Below are 20,678 nucleotides of genomic sequence, written 5' to 3' on the forward strand. Positions count from 1 at the left end.
CCAAGTCTGGAGAGCACTGTAGAAAACTTTTTTCGACACAACCAGTACCTTCAAGGGACATGGGAAAGTCTGACCAATGAAAAACATTTAACATTAATGACCTCATTAAAGACCTCGAGGATATCAACCGTTAGAATTTTTGACCAAGCCAAACAACATTTACATTCTTTATTGGAGGCATCTCCAAAATGCCATATATATAAATATGTTGTTGATAATATTACCTTGCCTTTTTATCTCACGAAATATATTGATAAACGGTATAGAGTTTGTCTTACCAAGTTGCGTTTATCTTCACACTGTTTAGCTATTGAAGCTGGTAGATATAATAATACTCAAAGATTAAGACGTTTTTGTAGTATGTGTGATTCAAGAGAAATTGAAGACGAATATCATTTTATCCTGCAATGTAACAAATACAATAATGTCAGAAAAAAATATATTAAGAGTTACTACTGGAAAAACCCATCTGTATTTAAATTAATTGAGTTATTAAGAGTGAAAAATATAAAGGAGTTACGTTCATTAGGAAAATATATATACGAGGCATCAAAACTAAGAAATAATCAAGGTATAGACTGATATGTAGTCATTATGATTCATTTATTAGATAAAAGTACATGTTGTAACTATACATTTATATTACATTCTCTATATGATATAGTATTGTATATGTCATGCTGAAATTTATGTTCAATATTTGTATGACTGATAGGCCGAATGGCCGAAAGTAATAAAAGAATTGAATTGAATTGAATTGAACTCACCTGTAATCACCTGGCCGCGGGCAATTTGCTATTCGGTGGACTATATCGGGTATTTGCTATTGTCTTACTGTCAATCAGGTTAGGACATCCGTTAATTGGATTGTGATTTAAATTATGGAAACCCCGTAATCTATGCTCTAGGTTTTTTATTGTCACCTCCATTTTTAAATTGAAAATGTAAAAGCAAATGGAAATAAAATATCCCTGATCATACCTAGGAATATATATTACATATATATATGTCGTACACAGGTAAAACAATAATGGAAGTTGACTTATTCAGAAACAAAAATGGTTCTAAGAACTATTTCAACTAAAGATTCAACCTTAAAAATTATTCCAGTCTAGAACTGTAATTACGGAATCGTGGCATTTAGAAATCTCCCGTAATTTCTAAGGTATTAGTAAAAATGTTAAGCATGTATTTTTACCGTTCCGAATCTACATGTATAGTCATACAAGAAGGGTTACAGTATTACCACACTAAATACGCTTATTTAAATCACTAAGTGTATTTTTGAAAAGGTACAAGATATTATATCTATTTTTAATGCCTGTATACAAGTAATTTCATTTTTCATTTGAACACTAAATGTGGTTACTTTTTGGATTATACGATAAATGTTCATACATCATACTATTAAATCTCGGTATGATATACAAAAGGATCGACAATGAATATACTATTTTAAGGATTTAATAAAATTTTGAAATAATGAATTTAAATCTACACTTATACATATGTACTGTAATTTAGAAACATATATCAGAAATATCATTGATGTATTTCTGCTTTTTAGTAAACGTTATGGATAAAGTTTCAAAGGCAACAATATAGATATACATATTATTTTCGGTTTAGTTCGGTACTGTTACTCCAATATAACATAACTGACAACCGTCCACATTTTATTTTAATTATAAACTGTGCCGTGTTTGCATCGTTATGGCAGAAGTTTGAAATAAAACACGCATTCTAGATATATTCATGCTTATTTTTGTGATTTTACTCGTAAAAATATAGTGTTACATTATACTATTTTTATTACACAGAAATTTACATAATATGCTATCTAAATCTCAGTCCAGACTGATCCGAACATCATTTTGATATATCTATCAAATTGGACTGATACCGCTGTCCAAGTACCTCGCTCATGTTAACTCGCTTATGTTCTACACGGAACGGAAAATAATATTTTGACATGTAATTCTGTTTAATTTCCTGACAATGATGTCGAAACCTCACAATTGCTCGATTTCTACCCGACTCATGCGATCAGGGAATCGGCCGCTCACGCTGATTTGGGGAATAACTGAATGTGACGTCATCACCGGCAGTGAGCTGTTTTATTGTGTAGTATTTCTAATATGGGGCTATGATAATTTACAACTACATGTATATATATATATTCAATTATAATGATGATATGGTTATATGACATATATTATGAAGTATTGAAATTGAACTAAGGCTAAAATACATAGTCTAAAGGGATCACCTTGTATGCGTATCAGTTGTGCATGACTCTGAATCTTTAACTTGGAGACAACTATCCATTTGAATATGTTTCTGTTTTTTCCAAGCACCTTCATAACGAAAATGCATAACGCAAGGTTCACATAACAACATTTTTTACTAAAAAAAATCAAGTTTTACTGTAAGTAATGTAGTGTTAAAACGTGTTGTGTATCATAGATACACAATGTGACAATAATATATTAATGGTATATGTTACAATGCAATAATGTATGAAATTATGATATGAAAGTTAAAAATATATATGACTGATGTAAATGTATCGTAATGTGAGATGTCTCTCTACACTATATCAAGGATTTATAAGTGAGAAGGATTCGTGACTGTCTCTTTACATTACTAAACACCACGCGAGACGCCTATGAACCGGGAATAAAAACCGTTTTTCTCAACAAATACTTGTCTTATCAAGTCAAACGAAACACCAATGTAAAGTTTATTAAATTTTACAACGTTTATCACTTGCTTTAAGGACGGAAGATTTAGAAGATATGTCTTAAATTTTATTAAATAATTATTAATCTGAAACGCGAACTTTACGTAACTTAAGTAACACACATCAAAAACGTAATACAGTGTAAGGATAACTGCCGACAGAAGCATGTACATTTTGGCAAGTTCTACAGGTGGATATGATCTGGGCAGCTGTCGCTATGACAACACACACTGTGTCAAGCGGTTCCAGATTTCAAGATTTTAATATTCACTCATGACATATATGTACATATGTGACAAGAGGTCAAAAGAAACAAAAATAATAATAACAATATTAAAAAATAAAGCGGTACTCTATTCAATTATGTAACAGAAAACGTAACAATATTTGATGTCCATCTATTCTACTATTTTGTATCTTATCTGTAAAAATACATATATACTGTAACTGTATATAGAGATGCGTGCGCAAAAGAAATCACTACGTATTGACTTCATTGTAAAATTGATATGTATAATTCATTGCACTGTAAACTTCAGTCAATGAGAATAAAAATGTAATTGTCATTGGGTATATTGTAATGATCACAGAAGTATCAATTGGATTTTTTCGGCACGTCCATGGCGACATAATCGTCCGGAATATTGCGTTAATTTTATTCATAGAAGAACATTCCGTCCCTCAAAATGGAGTTCCGGATGAGGAATATAAAAAAACTAACACGCCAGACATCGTAGTCCATACCAGAATAACATACCGAATCATTTCTACAAGATATTTAACAAAATTGCATCGGCAAACATATGTGCGAAAATTCATTCTATAATATGAACATGTACCTATTATGTACGGTGTTCTATTATTACTTACCAAAATACAACGTCTTACCGATATAACACTCATCATCAAAATTTTAATTGTATTGCTAAATGAACCAAAACCTGTATCTAAATTGAAAGCATAAATGTTTATCTGTACAGTCGTACAACCTCGATAATCTGGATAATGCGTATTACAATAACCGTTCTAAAGTTTGATCCTATCGAAAACCAATGTACTAAAACTAACTGCACACGTATATTTTGACAAAAGGCTACAGGTAAACGCCCTCGGCTATGATCTGGGACAGCCGTCGCTATGAAAATGTGAAGCAGTAGAGGGTATATTTGCACGTGGCGAAATAAAATCCGTCCGTACTATTGCGAGAATTTTATTAATGAAAACAAAATTCCGTATATGAAGAACGCCAGATACAGATCCTGCTGACGGCTTCTGGACAATATTCTATATAACTGTCCACAGAACTATCTTCCGACAAGGATTTATTCGTCCTTGCTTCCGATGACCAGTTAGCCGACCGGACACAAGTAAATCTGTATATCACAGCGGGAGGCTGAAGAGTGTCGTCTGTGGATGAGGCTTGCATACATTTAGCTTAAAATAAATGCCATCTTTATTATACAATGAGTATGAAACTCATATTGAGAAACCGATAAAGTTCCTTTTTCAAACATGAATTCCTGGGAAAATATTGGTATAGCTATATAGCTGTCCTTAGCTAAATTAGAGACCAAACACTATACGCACTCAAGACCGGGTTTATGAATACTTAAGTCATAACAAATTAGGTATTGACCACGGACAATTTTATTTAGACATGGCTTTAGTTTTAGACAGGTAAGTTTAGATAAGGTCGTCATAATTCGGACGGTCAAATATATTTAAGACTGAACATGGATAATCAGTGATGTTTTTCGAAAATGGTGTCAAAATTCAAATTAGTAGAGAAACTTTAAGCCGCGGGATAAGGGAATTATGAGTCCATTGAATTATTTGTCATACACATAGTTGTTCGTCTCGTCGAGATCTAGTAATAGAGTCTACACGTGGTACTTCAATATTTGACTCGGACTCGGTTTCTTCATTTGGCCGTCTCTATAATATTAGACTGATTACTAGATCCCGTTGCTGAAAATTATACATTCACTATAAAATTAAATTAAAGAATCATCAATTGTTTAGCTTCTATATCTAGTACGTATACATTTGAGGACCCGGTTGTAAACATTCTTTGACCTCACGCTATCTTTTCTGAGGAACAGTGCCTGTACCGGGCCGGTGATTGACAGCTCAACTACGCAGTAGCACACGAGGTGTGATGCCCCCCGTGGCTAGGTAGGACTGACCCGGGGTCCCCGCTCTGCGCAAGTTTGATTGACACTAAACTCTGAATTTAAAAGAACACGCTGAATATAATCGGGCACGCTGAGTTTTCGGTCTTCACTCTGAATATAACCGAACATGCTGAGTTTAATATGACACGCTGAATTTAATCGGACATGCTGAGTTTTCGGTCTTCACTCTGAAAATAACCGAACATGCTGAGTTTAATCTAACACGATGAATATAATCTTCCAGTCCGAGTTTTCGGTCTTCACTCTGAATATAACCGAACATGCTGAGTTTACTCTGACACGCTGAATATAATCGGACACGCTGAGTTTTCGGTCTTCACTCTGAATATAACCGAACATGCTGAGTTTAATCTGACACGCTGAATATAATCGGACATGCTGAGTTTTCGGTCTTCACTCTGAATATAACCGAATATGCTGAGTTTAATCTAACACGCTGAATATAATCTTCCAGTCCGAGTTTTCGGTCTTCACTCTGAATATAACCGAACATGCTGAGTTTAATCTGACACGCTGAATATAATCGGGCATGCTGAGTTTTCGGTCTTCACTCTAAATATAACCGAACATGCAGAGTTTAATCTGACACGCTGAGTTTAATAGTACACTCTTGAGTTTTCGGTCTTCACTCTGAATATAATGTAACACGCTGAGTTTTCGGTTACAATTCTGAATATAACCTGACCACACTGAATATAATCGTGACACGCTGAAAAACTCAGAGTTGTTGCTTAAAACTACCCAAAAACGAGGAAATTCAGAGTTTTATATTTCACTAGTGGGGAGTGTGAACCCTATATGAACGATAGAACGGAAATTCCTCGTACACTTTCTGCTGGTAATGTGTGTTGTAACCTTTGGATGCAGAGTCACAAATGTGAAAAAGAATAACATCAAAATTGCCCAACACACTCTTGATAACTGCGAGATCGCGTCACAATGCAATTCAGTAACATTATCTAATGTAAACCAAAGGTTCGAGCATGTCCAGAATGTAAAACTTTAATCGAACATGAGAGCGTGTAAGACAATGAAATGTCCTGTGATCCGAAATGGTCGCCATACTTTCTGCTTTCACTGTCTGACGTCCGGTATATCAGCATGGAATCATCATTGTGGTGATTAAGGATTCCGATGTACAGTTTGCTCCTGTTCAGAAAACTTGTGTAGTTATTGAAAGCGTGAATTTCGCAGGAGTCGCTTAACAAGACATGTGGTAATCCGAAATGTCGTCATTCTTTCTGCTGTTCAGCGTCTGAAGCCTACGAATAAATTTGGAGGTCTTCCAGTGTGGCATTAAAACAACTCCAAATGTACAGTTGAGGCTTCCTGTTCGAAAACTGGAAATATAGCAAAACACGAAATTGCATCAGTAACAGTGCTGAATATGAACCAAAATGGAGAGACAAGATTTTTATATTACAAAGTACATTGTAAAAACTACCATTGTTTGATTGAATGTGAAGAATGGACATTTTACAAAGATACACTCAAGGCGTAGGAAGAGTTGTGATAAGATCCGCGGAATTGGAAGCACGCGACAAGAAACCTGGATGTCGGAGGATGTTTTCATGTTTTCCCGCAACGAAACCCTCCTCGCTGTTTCGCTGTTTGAAGTGTATAACAAAGGTTAAAGATGTGTGTGATATGTTAAGTTGTATATTTGGAGAAATTAGTAATCTCTTCAACGATCATCAGAGGATAAGAACAATTTAGATATGTCAAATATATTTTTGTAGATAAGTCCTTGTGACTCTTTATTTATTTCCCATTCCACGTTCTTTGTATTATAATTTAAAAGACAATAAAAAACTGATTATCATAACAATGACTTCTCTGCCAAATTAAGAGCCCATGAAAAGTTACCATTGAGGTTTAAATGGAAAGTCAAGAAATTAAAACTGGTCAAAATCATGTTCAGAAAGAGATTTGAAAACTTCTGTTTGCATATTTTCCCGTGAAATATGCCCTATTCTAATTTAGTTTGTAATGATGTAAAAAACGGTATAAAAGCTAGTATATTAATAATCCGGAAATAAAAGGTCAAAATAAATTCAAAAGTAAAATCAAAAATCAATTTCTATGGAATATATATCACCACTGTAGGGCCTTCTTCAGTCCGAAATAACACTACGACAACGTGATTCGTCTTGCATGTTTGTTTACATCTTGTAAGTGTGAATTTACGAAATGTCTCGGCCCGTTTGATGTATACGGCGGCTTATTTCGACCCCAACATGCTATGTGCACTAAATCAACCCAGTGTTTAAAAAATGGTCTATAACCACAAGATACTTTATTTTGCAACGAGTCAACATAAGGTTGCTAGGAAAATATTGTCGTTGCTATGAAAACAAAAATATCATAATAAAATTGCAACTTTTAACCAAAATGTGTTTCATGATGTAACATTAATGTTTAAGCATGTTTTAGACCAGATTTTTTTTCCATCTAAATCTCAACGGTTTCTGACATGGGTTCTTAATTATAGATTAATTTTTTGAATAGATGCAACGTATGTGAGCACGGAAGAATTAATACACTGCATATATTGGCGTTCAAAAATTTGCAAAAATGGATAAGATTTGTGTAAAAATATTTTAGCCTGTGAGCGAGAGTTTGTATACTCAAAGCAACTGCTGTTAATTTGTTAGTTATAGCTTTTACCTGTACAAAAAAAAAAGACATTTTCGAACCTAACACAATACGATGAACTCGCAAATAAAAATATATGATGAACAACACAGCGAAACTTTGATCTCAGTATATTTGTGTAAAGATATGAGAATGAACGATCGAGGATACAGACACGTCTTAGATATAGGTCAGTGTAAAATAGGAATCGATAACGGGAAAGATGAAGGTAAGAATTCTGAATAGGAGAAAGGTCGAGTGTGAGGGATAAAGAAGTTTGGTTAAAATAGCATTCACATTTTATAAAAAGTTATTTTCTTCTGAGGGTTGGGATAGAGATGCAGCAAACTCTCTTCTAGAAAATTTCAATGCTAAAATAACTGATGAACAGAGGGGCGAATTAGAAAGAGATATAACCGAAAATGAAATACATAACAGCATTTGTCAAATGAAAAAGAACAAATCTCCAGGCGAACACGGTATTATATCCGAATTCTATCAACAATACTGGTACCTTATAAAAGGGGAATTCTTCGAAGTTTTAACAGAAATATTTGCTTCAAATACATTATCTGAATCTCAGTCTAAAGGTATGCTTACTTTTATTATATAAAAAAGGAGAAAGAGAACTTATTCAAAATTGGAGACCGCTAACTTTACTAAACGTTGATTATAAAAATTATTGCAAAGGTTCTGGCTAATAGAATAAAACCGTATCTAAAACATAGCATCCATTCGGATCAAAAAGGTTTCGTTCCTGGTCGAAATATTTCAGATGCTAATAGACTTATTCAAGACGTTTTTGAATATACGGATTTAGAACAATCAGAGGGAGCGATAATTTTCCTAGATCAATCTAAAGCTTTCGATAGAGTAGAATGGTCATGGGTTAACAGATGCCTAGAACATTTTAATTTTGGTGCAAAATATCTAAACTGGATAACAATGCTTTTAAAAGATTCAAAAACATGCATTAAAACAAATGGGTATGTCAGTAAATATTTCCCGATATCGAGATCAGAAAGGCAAGGTTGTCCAATCGCTCCGATTTTATATACCCTACAAGCTGAGCCATTAGCTTGCTCTATAAGGCGAAACGAAAATATAAAAAGTATTGAAAAAGAAACTACTATTAACATGTTTGCAGACGACACACAATTATTCGTAAGGGACGAACATTCGATCGTAGAAATATTCAATATTGTAGATATATTCAAATCAGCTTCTGGTTCAAAAATTAACTTAGATAAAACAACAGGTATATATTTAGGCAGATGGAAGCATAAAGATCCAATATATACAAATATATCCTGGTCGAAAACTTGTGTGAAAACATTAGGAGTCCATCATGGATACGTCATCGACGACAATTCCATATGGAAAGAAAAAATTCAAAAAATTAAATCATGCTTGCAGGTTTGGAAAAGTAGAAATTTAACACTATATGGTAAGAGTTTAGTTATTAAGTCTTTAGTAATATCACTTATAGGTTATGAAATTGAAGCACGTGGTATCTCAGAACGTTATATAAAAGAAATCGATTCATTGATATGGGAATTTGTATGGAATGGGAAAAGGGATTTAGTCAACAGGAATATGTCATCAAAAAGGTTCAAAGACGGGGGAATAGAAATTGTTAATATCAGAGAATTCATTTTCAGAAGGCAAATAAAAACAATGTATAAAATTATGCAAAGTGATATTGAGACATGGAACGCAATAGGTAAATACTGGTTAGGCTATATGGATGAAAAATTTAGAGTAACCTATTTTCTATGTAAATTATCAGACATACGCACTATTGACACATCAAAAATTCCACTTTTCTACAGAAATCTTCTTGAAGCATGGGCTAATTTCCAAAAATCTAGATACTCAACTCTCAACAAAAACAAAATACTAGAACAGCCAATTTTTGGAAATTATTTCATCCAGTATAATAAAACAGCCATATATTTTCCTTCTTTTCTCAAAAGCAATATTTTTACAATACAAGATTTATGGGATGAACGCAGAAATAATTTTAAAGAGGATTACGAAATATATAACATGTTAACCGACAAAAGAAATTGTATCGCTGAACTAGCAAAGTTTACGATCGCTTTTCCGACACAACGGTTGAATGTTCTAAAATGAATTGATGCTGGGGCGACAGATTTTGTTTATCCTAATATAGACGCCAATCTTAATATTATAGGGAAAGATAACAAACCGATAGGATACAAAAGTCTGAAACCAAAAATGATAACGTGTAAAAGAAATCCTGATGCAGATCCTATCTGCAAATTAAAATGGGAAATCGAATTTCAAAAACAGTTCAATTGGGAATTAATATGGAAAAAATGTACAAAATACCGTTACACAACAAATCAAGTAAAAGAATTTCAATGGAAGTGTATACACAACATTATATATATACAGAATCAAAAAATAAGTAAATTGGTAATTCGAATGGCAAGTGTCATTTTTGCAAAACGCAAACTGAAGATATTGTACATTTATTTTTTGAATGTGGTATTGTCAGAAATATTCTTAACATTTGTTCTGTACATATATTTAAAACCATTCCGGGATTTAATGAAGATATGCTGATATCAGATGTTGTGATTTTGGGATTTCAAGCTAAAGATAATATGTCAGTTCTTCTCAATAACGCATTATTGTCCTTCAAATGGTCCATTTGGAAATGTAGAAATGAAACTAAGTATAACAAAATAGAAATTGCTGTTGATCATATATTTAGGAAAGTCCAATACCTATTTCTAAGTAATTTAGAAATGTTTATAAAATCAAAAGAAAAAGAAAATTTTATCAATAAAGTATGTTCAGAATATTTTAGATAAATTTAGGAATTAGCTATAGAATGCGAGGATGAATTAAGAATGAAAGAAAAGTAATAAATGAGTATGAAAGATTCACAGAACGAATGTATCAATGAATAATATAAAGAAAGAGAAAGAGTAAGTGAATGATTGAAAGGTTAGAGAGAATATAGGGAAATGAATGTTGAATGAAAGCCCTCTTGCAAGAGGACAATTATGTACAGATGCTGAATCCAGGGTCCCAACCCTGGCAGTCATCTACGTTTATCATGTCTGGGGAATAAAGTATTTTTTTTTGAAAAAAAAAAAAAAAACCAATCTAAAAAAAAAAAAAAGGCATTCACATTAGTGTGAGTTAAATTATACAACCTAGTAGTTGAAAATCTTGTTTAAGTATACAGTTTTGGACTGCTATGAAGAATATTACAGTTATCTGTCCTTGTTGGTAAGTATTGATTGTGACGTCTTGTATTTACGAGCGTAACATCATACTTTTCGCCTTTTAATATCATTCAAGTGGGTCAGCAGGCACACTTCTAAAATCCTACCTTTAGTGAAGGTGGTGCTTGAAATTAGTTGATAAAATAAGAATAAATGGGTAGTGCAGATGATACCATTAATAGTATATAAGTTATGCACGTGACCTAGCCAATGTGATCTTGGAATGTAATAATCTAAGCAGGAGATATCGAGAGTCATATACTGTAGTAAACACCAATTTCGAGCTATCAAATAATTGAAAAAGTCTTAGTTTTCAGCAAAAATATTAAAGTTTTTAATGCTTAAATATAATGAATGTGACTTATTTCGTGACTTTTTTACCAGTTTTCTGAATTGAACTTCACAAACCCAAGATTTACATGCAATAACTACAAAAATATCGCTATTTTAATATTTAATTAATTAAGATTTAACCAATGAAAATGTGAATTTTCACCCTTTGAACTTTAACCTCTGAAATTACCATGAACCCAGAAAAAAAGTCAGTAATCTGATAAGCATATAATATGCAGCTGACCCTATGGTATATTGGCATTTTCATGCAAAATATTTGCTTATCACTAAAGTGGCCGTAAAACGGCCGAAAATGATATCTATCCCTTGACGGTATTTGTTCGGAGTTGTTAGAAACACAATATTGTTTGATAATCAATATATTTTAAATGTGTGCTTCCTTTCGCTGATTTTAGTTTTTCATTCAATTCTTGAAGCTTTAGTTTGTAGAAGTTAAACTATGAAGTTCAGTCTCCTGTCACAAGCTGTGTACTTTTTTCAGATAAGTCTGTTTCATAATATTTTTGCACTTTTTTTTTTAAGTACCATTCGGAATTGTTATGCCTGTATTGTATAATCATTTGTTGGCACTTAGGGGTTTTAGCCTAATACTGATAGATAATAAAGATAAATATATATAAACATGCATATATAATATAGTATCATATATATTTCCGATAATTTGCTTTGATGGTTATGACAAAATGCTCCAGAATTAAAATCACTGACTTCAACTATTCAACTGCAGGTACCGCTTTGTGAAATATCAATGCAAAATAGGCAATATTCAAACACTGGATAGTGAATAAATGTGTTAAAATCGTGCAGAATAAGGATATTAAGTTGACCAAAGTTTTCAATGCATCGTACAATGATCAATTCCACGAATTATGACGTCAGTTATATAAATACATTAAGATATTTAGGCCTATATAGGGGTATTAGTATATAATTGAACAGTACAGGACAGTCTGTCATATCTTCATACAGCGCAGACTTACAGTCATGGTAAGTTACCCGAAGTGTAAGTTGTAATTATAATCATGAAAGTTAACACAACATATAGTTATTATAACTGCCTTTCAGAAATGTTAGTGTACTTTTGAACTGATTCTTTATGTCCCCATTTGACAAATTCGCTGCGGTATTAGACCGAGTGACCAAATACGTCTGAGTTAGTTTGATAAATGGTTCGAAGGCTAACAATATGACTTTCTGAGTCGCTAAAATAAAATCGAGTTGGCCACCAATGTCTATATAGATATATATACATATTCTCGATAACCCTTCGGGCAATGTAAAGAATGGTATAGAGACAAACATATTTCAGTGATATGTTTTAATTATCTAAGTATCCTCGTATCTACATGTACTAAGTGTAATTCGCTATGAAGTATAATCTCTATACAGACACAAGTGTCAGAGGTCACCATTTCTCGGAGTTGATCTCTACAAATGTATATATAAGTATAGGGCCTAACATTGTATTAAAGTCCACATAAAAATACATATCCTCACTCAGACAGGACGAAGTACTGTAATCAGAAGTCAATAAATACGGATGTTGTAGTAGTTCCGTGTGGTTCATCTTTTGAGATAACTGTAGATGGCCACATGGTTACAATAAATAAAATTGTCAGATGATGGTAGATTTGTTTAACAACAAGTAGGTATATAGCGAGTTACTCCAAAAGGACTTAGAGTGGGAGCTATTTTGCGAATTAGTCTTGATAAAGGGGCAGATCGCCTCGAAAATTTGACAATTTTTTGTCCACACGGTTGGAATTCCTTCCTTGTCCCATACAAGAACGATTAGAGACTCTGATAACGGTATAGATTGACATTGTGGTCATGAGCCATTCAGGAGTACAATAAAACTATATATAGACAATAACGCATCGCCATTGTCCCTAAATAAATACATATTTAGAGAAAGGTATTATAAATGATAATGTACTGTGTAATTGAACAAAACATGGTCGTTTATCATGACTCTTAAATATACAAGAGAGAATTACAGTCGTAGTATTTATGTTAAGTATAATTTGTATTGTATAATAATCTTTATAAATAAATATACAGCATATATTTATTGTTACCATACCTTTCAATGCGCCCCTTTTGTAGCGTACTTTTGAACTGATATTTGTGAAAAAAATGTTAAAATTTTACCGAGGCAATAGAGATTTTGTTGACGCCATGACGTCACGAGGCTTTATTGCATGGGTAGACATACAATACATCCTCAGGCGACATGAGTATATTGCCCTGGACCAGCCAGTATTACACGTGTAGGTATGAAAGAAATATATCTTCCGAAGAGTTCTAACTATCTGATTCACTAAATATTTAGATTGATTTGACTGTTTCAATTTAATATAAGTTAATCTCAAATCTAGTCAATAATTATATAACATTGGTATATAATGTCATGTTAAACATTCAAAGTCTTCACATTTAAAATGTCAAACATTGGTTGGTTTTGGTCTGATTAGTTTAACGTCATATTAACAGCCAGGGTCATAGAAGGACGTGCCAGGTATGTTTGTGGAAGATGGCCGGAAACCCCTGGAGCAAACTTACCAACCAGTGGCCAGTACATTGTAACTGCCCCACATCGGATTCAATTATTCAATCATAGGTGTTAAACAATTTCACACATGTACAATTAATTGTGATTCATGAGAAGATACTACCTATAGTAACGATTTCGTAAATATCTATTTTTTTCAGTTTGAATCATTTTGGCGCCTGTTTGGTATGTATTTAAACAGCCATGCTTGCTGCATCGCAAACTAATTAAATCATAATGTTGTTTTGTATTAATCATTAAAGATTGTCTGTCAATCTTTGCTCAAGTTAAACTTTTGATTCGTCGTCTTAAAGTTATGCATTACCCAATTTTTCACGCACTTCAATATTCTTTATACTTTATATAAAATGACCATGTTAATTGTTATGCATATTCAGTAGAAGTTTCGAAGAAATTGAACCTGTCATTTTGTTCTGTACTGATATTCAAATGTTTTAACCTTTTCTGTCAATAAAAGACCAATATTCGTCTGAGGTATGTCGATATATTAATGTCTTACCGAAAATAATCCATCATACACGTATCATAAACGTATTGTTTAACATATGAGATGTATATTTATTTAATTTGTCCTCATGGAATAATTCTATAAAATGCCTTCAAAATCCTCACAAAAATGAAAACAGATCAAAATTGTAAAGTTCAATGGTTCCAGAAAACCCCCAGGAAGTTTTGCTTTTATTTTGTCAATTTTCAAGCCAATCGAACAAGGAATTATCGCGATATCGCTTTCTTAACACAATAAAAACTTTTATCACACTTTTGTCTTTGATAATGAACGTTTTGCCCATGCGATACTGGTGCTGTCAGTGCCGTCATATCAGCGCCCGGGCCGATATAACATTATGACGTTATAATTTGATATCAGCCCGGGCTGATATCAGTTATCGGCCCGGGCTGATATCAGTTATCGGCCCGGGCTGATATCACGTCATCCGGAGTTTTCAGTCCGGATTTTAGAATTGCCGTTTCGATTCAGCTTCATACAGACGATAGGTTGAATAACGGATACAATTTTCAATTTCAAAATAGCTCACGGATAAACGTATTGAGAAAGATATCAAAAATCAGAAATAGTCTGTTTCATGATGATTTTACTGGAGATAAATGTCTTAACTAAGATCAGGTTGAAATGAGTTTTGTTCACAGTGCCGAAAACAAAGCATCGCAATTCACATAATTATAACACAAAAATAATGTATTCTGTATAAATAAAATCAACGACATGCGTTTGTCAACAATAAGAGACACAGTAATAAATTAGACAGTTTAATACATGTACGTGTAGTTTTCCCGTCGAATTAATAATTCCTATTTCCTGTCCGTTGTAAAACTGATCATTCTGAAATGAACCCGCTTTGCTGGAATTTGTTGAACATCATCATTTTTTAAGTGATAGTTAACATTCACTAGGATCTTGTTAATTTTGCTTAACATTTATGTTTCAACTCGTTCATTGAACCGGGGATTATGTATTTGTAAAAAACCTATACAGTGTACATTTACATGTAATGAAGTCAACATTAAATTGGCTTACAATATGACCAGTGGAATATCGGTCATTGATCAATACGTTTTGATACATATTTTTAAATTGCTAAAATTTCTTTCTCCTTTTTTTCAAAATGTGTGATAAAAAGGTTATGATATGTCAATTTTGATATCGCACCCTTTATCAGCCCTTGACCTGATATCAGCCCTCGGGCCTGCGGCCCTTGGGCTGATATGGCGGTCTCGGGCTGATAAAGGGTGCGATATCAAAATTGACATATAATAACCTCTAATTATTTGTCATTAATCAAACAATATACTTATGGATTTACCACCATTTATTTGTTAATTCAAGACAGGCTTCCCGTTGTAAAATAAGATAAGATGTCAATAACTTATATAAATTACAATTTCTAAACACTATTATTTAACACAAAAAAGAGCACTTACTAGTCTTATATTAAATATATTTCATATAAACATGTGATTTAATATTTTCTGTAAAGAAATATCTTTTTAATACTTGATTTAATATGAAACGAAGTAATGAACTGGTTAACAAGCAATCATATATATTTTGACGTAAAACCTGTTTTAGCGTATCATGGCTGACAGGGCTAGGCATTTTAAAAACATATCAACATAATTTTAACAGTGTAACATGGAAATATCATTATTAATACTTTATTTTAATTTTTGTTTCCAGGGTATTATATCTTTAAATACCGCAGAGTGTCAAGGGCCTCCATATGTACCATAAACGTGAGTACCAACATGCCTTGAGAAAAGAAACATGTTCCTGGTATTCGACATCACAATAAAATCGAAATAAAACCAAGCCTATTTAATTAGTATTGTATTAGCGTGTAAAGGTGTGAAGAGTAATACAGGGTTTCTTTAAGATATTTAAGAAATTCTATTGCAGTTGATAATATCACAACTTTGAGTGATGTCAGCGTCGTGTCGCGATCGTGATCATTTGAAATAATTCTCGAGCATTTCAATAAAACCGGGTTCCACTGTTGTACGTAGTCGTATAGCGCTGATTAAGAAGGCATACTGAATATTTCAATGCTTGAAAATATATTATCAGGTACCACAGGCTGATGGACCAACAACTGTTCAAGAGGTCAAGTCAGCTGTTTCAAAGTCACTCGGAATAAAAGCTGACGAAATTGAAGTCATCAAAGACACAAAGATACTAAAGGATGATGAAACGAAATTCCGAACTGACGACATTACTGAAATCATGATCATAAGAAAATTTAGACAGGTGCCGCTTGGAGAGAGGACAAGCGGGGAAGACATATGCATGTTTGACGGTGATCTGGCGGACAGGGATCGTATCAAAATGAGTTGTGGACATGCAGCAGGTAAGTAAGTAATGTCGGACGAGGATAGTGTCAAAATATGTTTTTCTGGTACAATTTTGGTAATTCATCACTCGCAGACATACATTGAGTGTATAAACCCATTAGCGTGGGCGTGGGATGTGTCGTTAATGTTACGTTTTATGTCTTCAAACTAAAAATCGTCGATGTGGACGCCGACATTAGCTCACAATGGGTAGTTAAATGACCGCTAAAATGAAACGATAGATTTAATTTTTCTACTCCTGCCTAGCACTCAGCATAAAGGGAGTGGGACGACTGGTTCGCCCGTTGTCAGTATAATGTGACCGGATGAGGTGTGTTGTTTGGTGTCTTCGGCGGCATGCTTCAGTAATATAGCACTATAAAAAGGGCAACAGTTCCACAATTCAAGAAGACACAAAGAAGTCCCCCAAAACACGTACTTCACACACACAACCAGGTCACTGCATACATTGGAGACCGCCCTTACATGACCATGGCTGTTACCAGGACGTTAAAATAATCAAACAAAAAAACAAACAAAAAATTTTCTCTTGTGGCATTTTTGCATCTAACATTAGATGTTTTGTCTTTAAAGAAGTTATATGTGCCGTAATTTTCATACTCATGAATCTAGAAGAGCTTTTAAGATTTTATTTACCACTACAAATTAGCAACGTTTTGAGAATTACAACACTTATAGTGCATAGGTTTTTATTTTGCATGCACAAATAAGAATTCAAAACGATTATTTGCATCTACACTGCAAAACAAAAATACATATGGTTAGACCTTGTACAGTAGCAAACTTGTTGTCTACAGTTTCATTTCACATTTTTACATGATATTGAGAAACTTCTGATGGGCAATATCGACATCTATTTTCCGAGTCTTATATCAGTCATTGCAAGTTCCGCTGTCAAAATAGGGCGGAACTCTGACGCATCATAACGGAGTAAAACTTACCGAAATGTCATAAAACTTGCATAGCGTAAATCAGTAGTTATCCGTAGTTATCCATGAACACGTCCTGCTATTTGATAAGCGGTATGACTAAATAAGTGGTATCATGTTCAACGCTGTATAATTCAAATGAAATCTACTCAAATTTTCGTCACTTACGGTTTATCAAATGAGAGGATGCTGTATGGAGTGGAAAGCTAATATTAATAATGGTTGTTTATATGGGTGAAATGTAGTATTTTTCATCAGTTTAGACGAATTTTGAAAAATTTTAACAAACTTATACGTGTTAGTAGAAATAAAGATTTTTTGTAGATAATGGTAATTTTTCTTTCCGTTATTATTCCGTAATTTGTAATTACCAAGTAAAAATTGCGACCAAGTAGACTTACAAATAGTGATGGGTAAAATAAATGTCTAAATTCAGTATAAAAATGCAAGATAGATGTTTTGTGTTTTGGATTTAGCATGATTTGGAATAAGTCTTTCAAAATATAAAAGTTAGTGTAAAAACAACTTGAAATTTTGAATTTATATCGAGCCCATTTCTGCGCCGTGAATCCTGTCTCGATTGTTAGAGGTTGGACACGACGTAATCAAAACGTGAATACAAGTATCTCGTCGTGCTATACTCATTTTTTTGGAGTAATTTTACAGTGTTATTAGTAATTATACAGTTATTTTTGATGTTATGTTTTCATCTAAACACACAGGAGGCATTAAAACAAGTATTCTAAACTGTATAAATTCTGTTTTGCATCTTATGTTTATGATGCATCATACATGCTTGTCTGTCCATTTGAATGATTTTCACGACTTTAATCGGCAAACCTTGTGGTTTTTAATAGATTGCTGAAGAAAAAAGCATGCCATAATTTTCGCCCAGTTATGGCACATTTAACTTTAAGTATTCATTTTGTTGTCTTTTGTGACGTGTCTCTTAAAGTATGTTGATTTTAATTTTGATATTTCTTTAATTCGTTTTTCAGTCCCTGAGAACCTGTATAATTATTGCTTAACCAAGCTGAATAGCTGTGACCTATCGTTCAAGTGTATAGAATGCAATGAAGTTTGGGAATTTCCAGAAATATCCAAGAAAGCTGATATGACCGACGACGAATCGGAGCTTTTCTCCAGAAAATGACAAAAGTTGCCGTCGAGCAATCCGATGATATACGCCAATGCCCTACCTGTGGGAGCTACGGTAAAAGGCAGGACGAGAACAATATACTAGTAGTGTGTGTGGATTGTAAGAAGCAAGGACGATCAGTGTATACATTCTGCTGGGAATGTAATGCACTTTGGTATAGAGGTCACAATTGTGAAACGTATAAAAGTGCACAAAAAATACTTAATGAATGTGAGCGAGTCACCATGGCATATAGCAAAATAGCAAACGTACCGAAAATTCGCGCATGCCCGCAATGTAAGACGTTTATCAAACACACCGGTGGATGCAAGACTATGACTTGTTCTAGCCCCGATTGTGGGCACAAATTTTGTTTCAGCTGCTTAAAGCCTGGATCAAGAAACGGAAGCCTACAGTGTGGAAAATATGATTCCAAGTGTGAAGTAGCTCCGATTCAGAAGCCTGCGTAATCAAGCAAAATAAGGACTAGATATGTCAGAAGAAAATTGAATTGTATTCATAACTACATTGTTATGTAGGCAACGGATCAATCAGTGCCACCGATTCATTGTATCTTATTACCATTACTAAATGGGTTAGCTACTAGTGTGACGGTTCTTGGATATGGAAAGTTCATTAACTAACTTTAGTGACTGTAAAAGCTTGCAGCTCACAGTTTTGCTTAAAATGCCCATATCCATGAAGTCACAGTTTTGTCGATTTAACTAAAACATCGGTTTTGCAGCATGTGTTTGATAATGTTCGTACATTTTGTATCTCTTTATCGGATCGGCACGACATACTTTCATAAATTGATCACTGTTCTGCAATGAACGAAAATAAATGATACATAGTGCAGGATACATCATTTCTGATTTATTTATTTGGTAATGGTTTAGCCGTTAAATAGTATTCGTAACTGACATTAGAACCGTTGTTGTTATTATTCATCTTAGATCATTCCACTGTATCACACTATTTTACAATTAAAGAATGAATAGTTTGTATAATACATGCATGTACCTTCATTTTATGAATTTGGCCAGTTTCATTAATAACGGGTAAGATTACATCAACATATTCAGTATTCATGTTAATTCAATTTCTAATGAATGTGATTAATTCATGTACCACGCGATAACCGATAACGTTTGTGGGGAACTAGTATCTCCAGTGGTAAAAGACGCAACTCATTGAAATATTCCCGCTAAAATGACGTTAGCGCGGGATATCGCCTTGACGTCATTCCATTACCAATAGAAACAATAGTTCCGCACAAACGTTATCGGGTATCACGTGGTACGTAAATGAGTTCCATTATTCAATACGTATTTCATTCAAATTATGCGTCCACTGATTTCGGTCAAATTTCAGATTTCAACAGCAAACTGTCTGATTGTGTTATACTACAAATTGAGAATTAATAATTACTACAAAAATCTTACTCTAAACTCTATATTTTGATAACATTAATAATAATAATGGACTTTATTTTCATTCGATTGCACATTGAATCAAACGCTCTTCTCGCATTTAGCCAAACAAATAAAATATACAGTATTTACAGCATACAATGTAGATAAAAAACATACAGCAATTATATAAAGTGATACAAAAAAAAAACCAGAAAAGTAAATAATATCGTATAAAAATAAATGAATTATTTTATCAGAGAACAGAAAAACAAAGAAATAAAAAAAACTGTCATTGTACAATTTGACGGGCTTTCCAACAACAACGATTTATGGTCAAGGTCATTGATATTAAGAAACCTGGTAGCCCTTTATATCAGTATGCTACATGTCCAATATAAGGTATCTATGCTTTCCAGAACTTCAGTTGAAGCTGTTTAAAGATCTAAGAAGATTTGGCCCTTGTTTTAAAATTTTAAGTTCAGCAATTAAAATGAATCCGAACATCAATGGTATCAAAATAAATAACTCAGAATACTTGATAAACAAATTTGCAGATGACACGTCTTT

The 20,678-nt window shown here is 33.4% G+C and overlaps 1 pseudogene; it reads left to right on the plus strand.

Moving 5' to 3' along the window:
* The first annotated feature begins 12,119 nt into the window (after nt 1-12,119).
* On the plus strand, nt 12,120-19,371 carry LOC138308417 (E3 ubiquitin-protein ligase ari-1.1-like; annotated as a pseudogene).
* The last annotated feature ends 1,307 nt before the right edge of the window (nt 19,372-20,678 follow it).

This window comes from Argopecten irradians, chromosome 15 (assembly GCF_041381155.1).
Source record: "Argopecten irradians isolate NY chromosome 15, Ai_NY, whole genome shotgun sequence".
Lineage (NCBI taxonomy): Eukaryota > Metazoa > Mollusca > Bivalvia > Pectinida > Pectinidae > Argopecten > Argopecten irradians.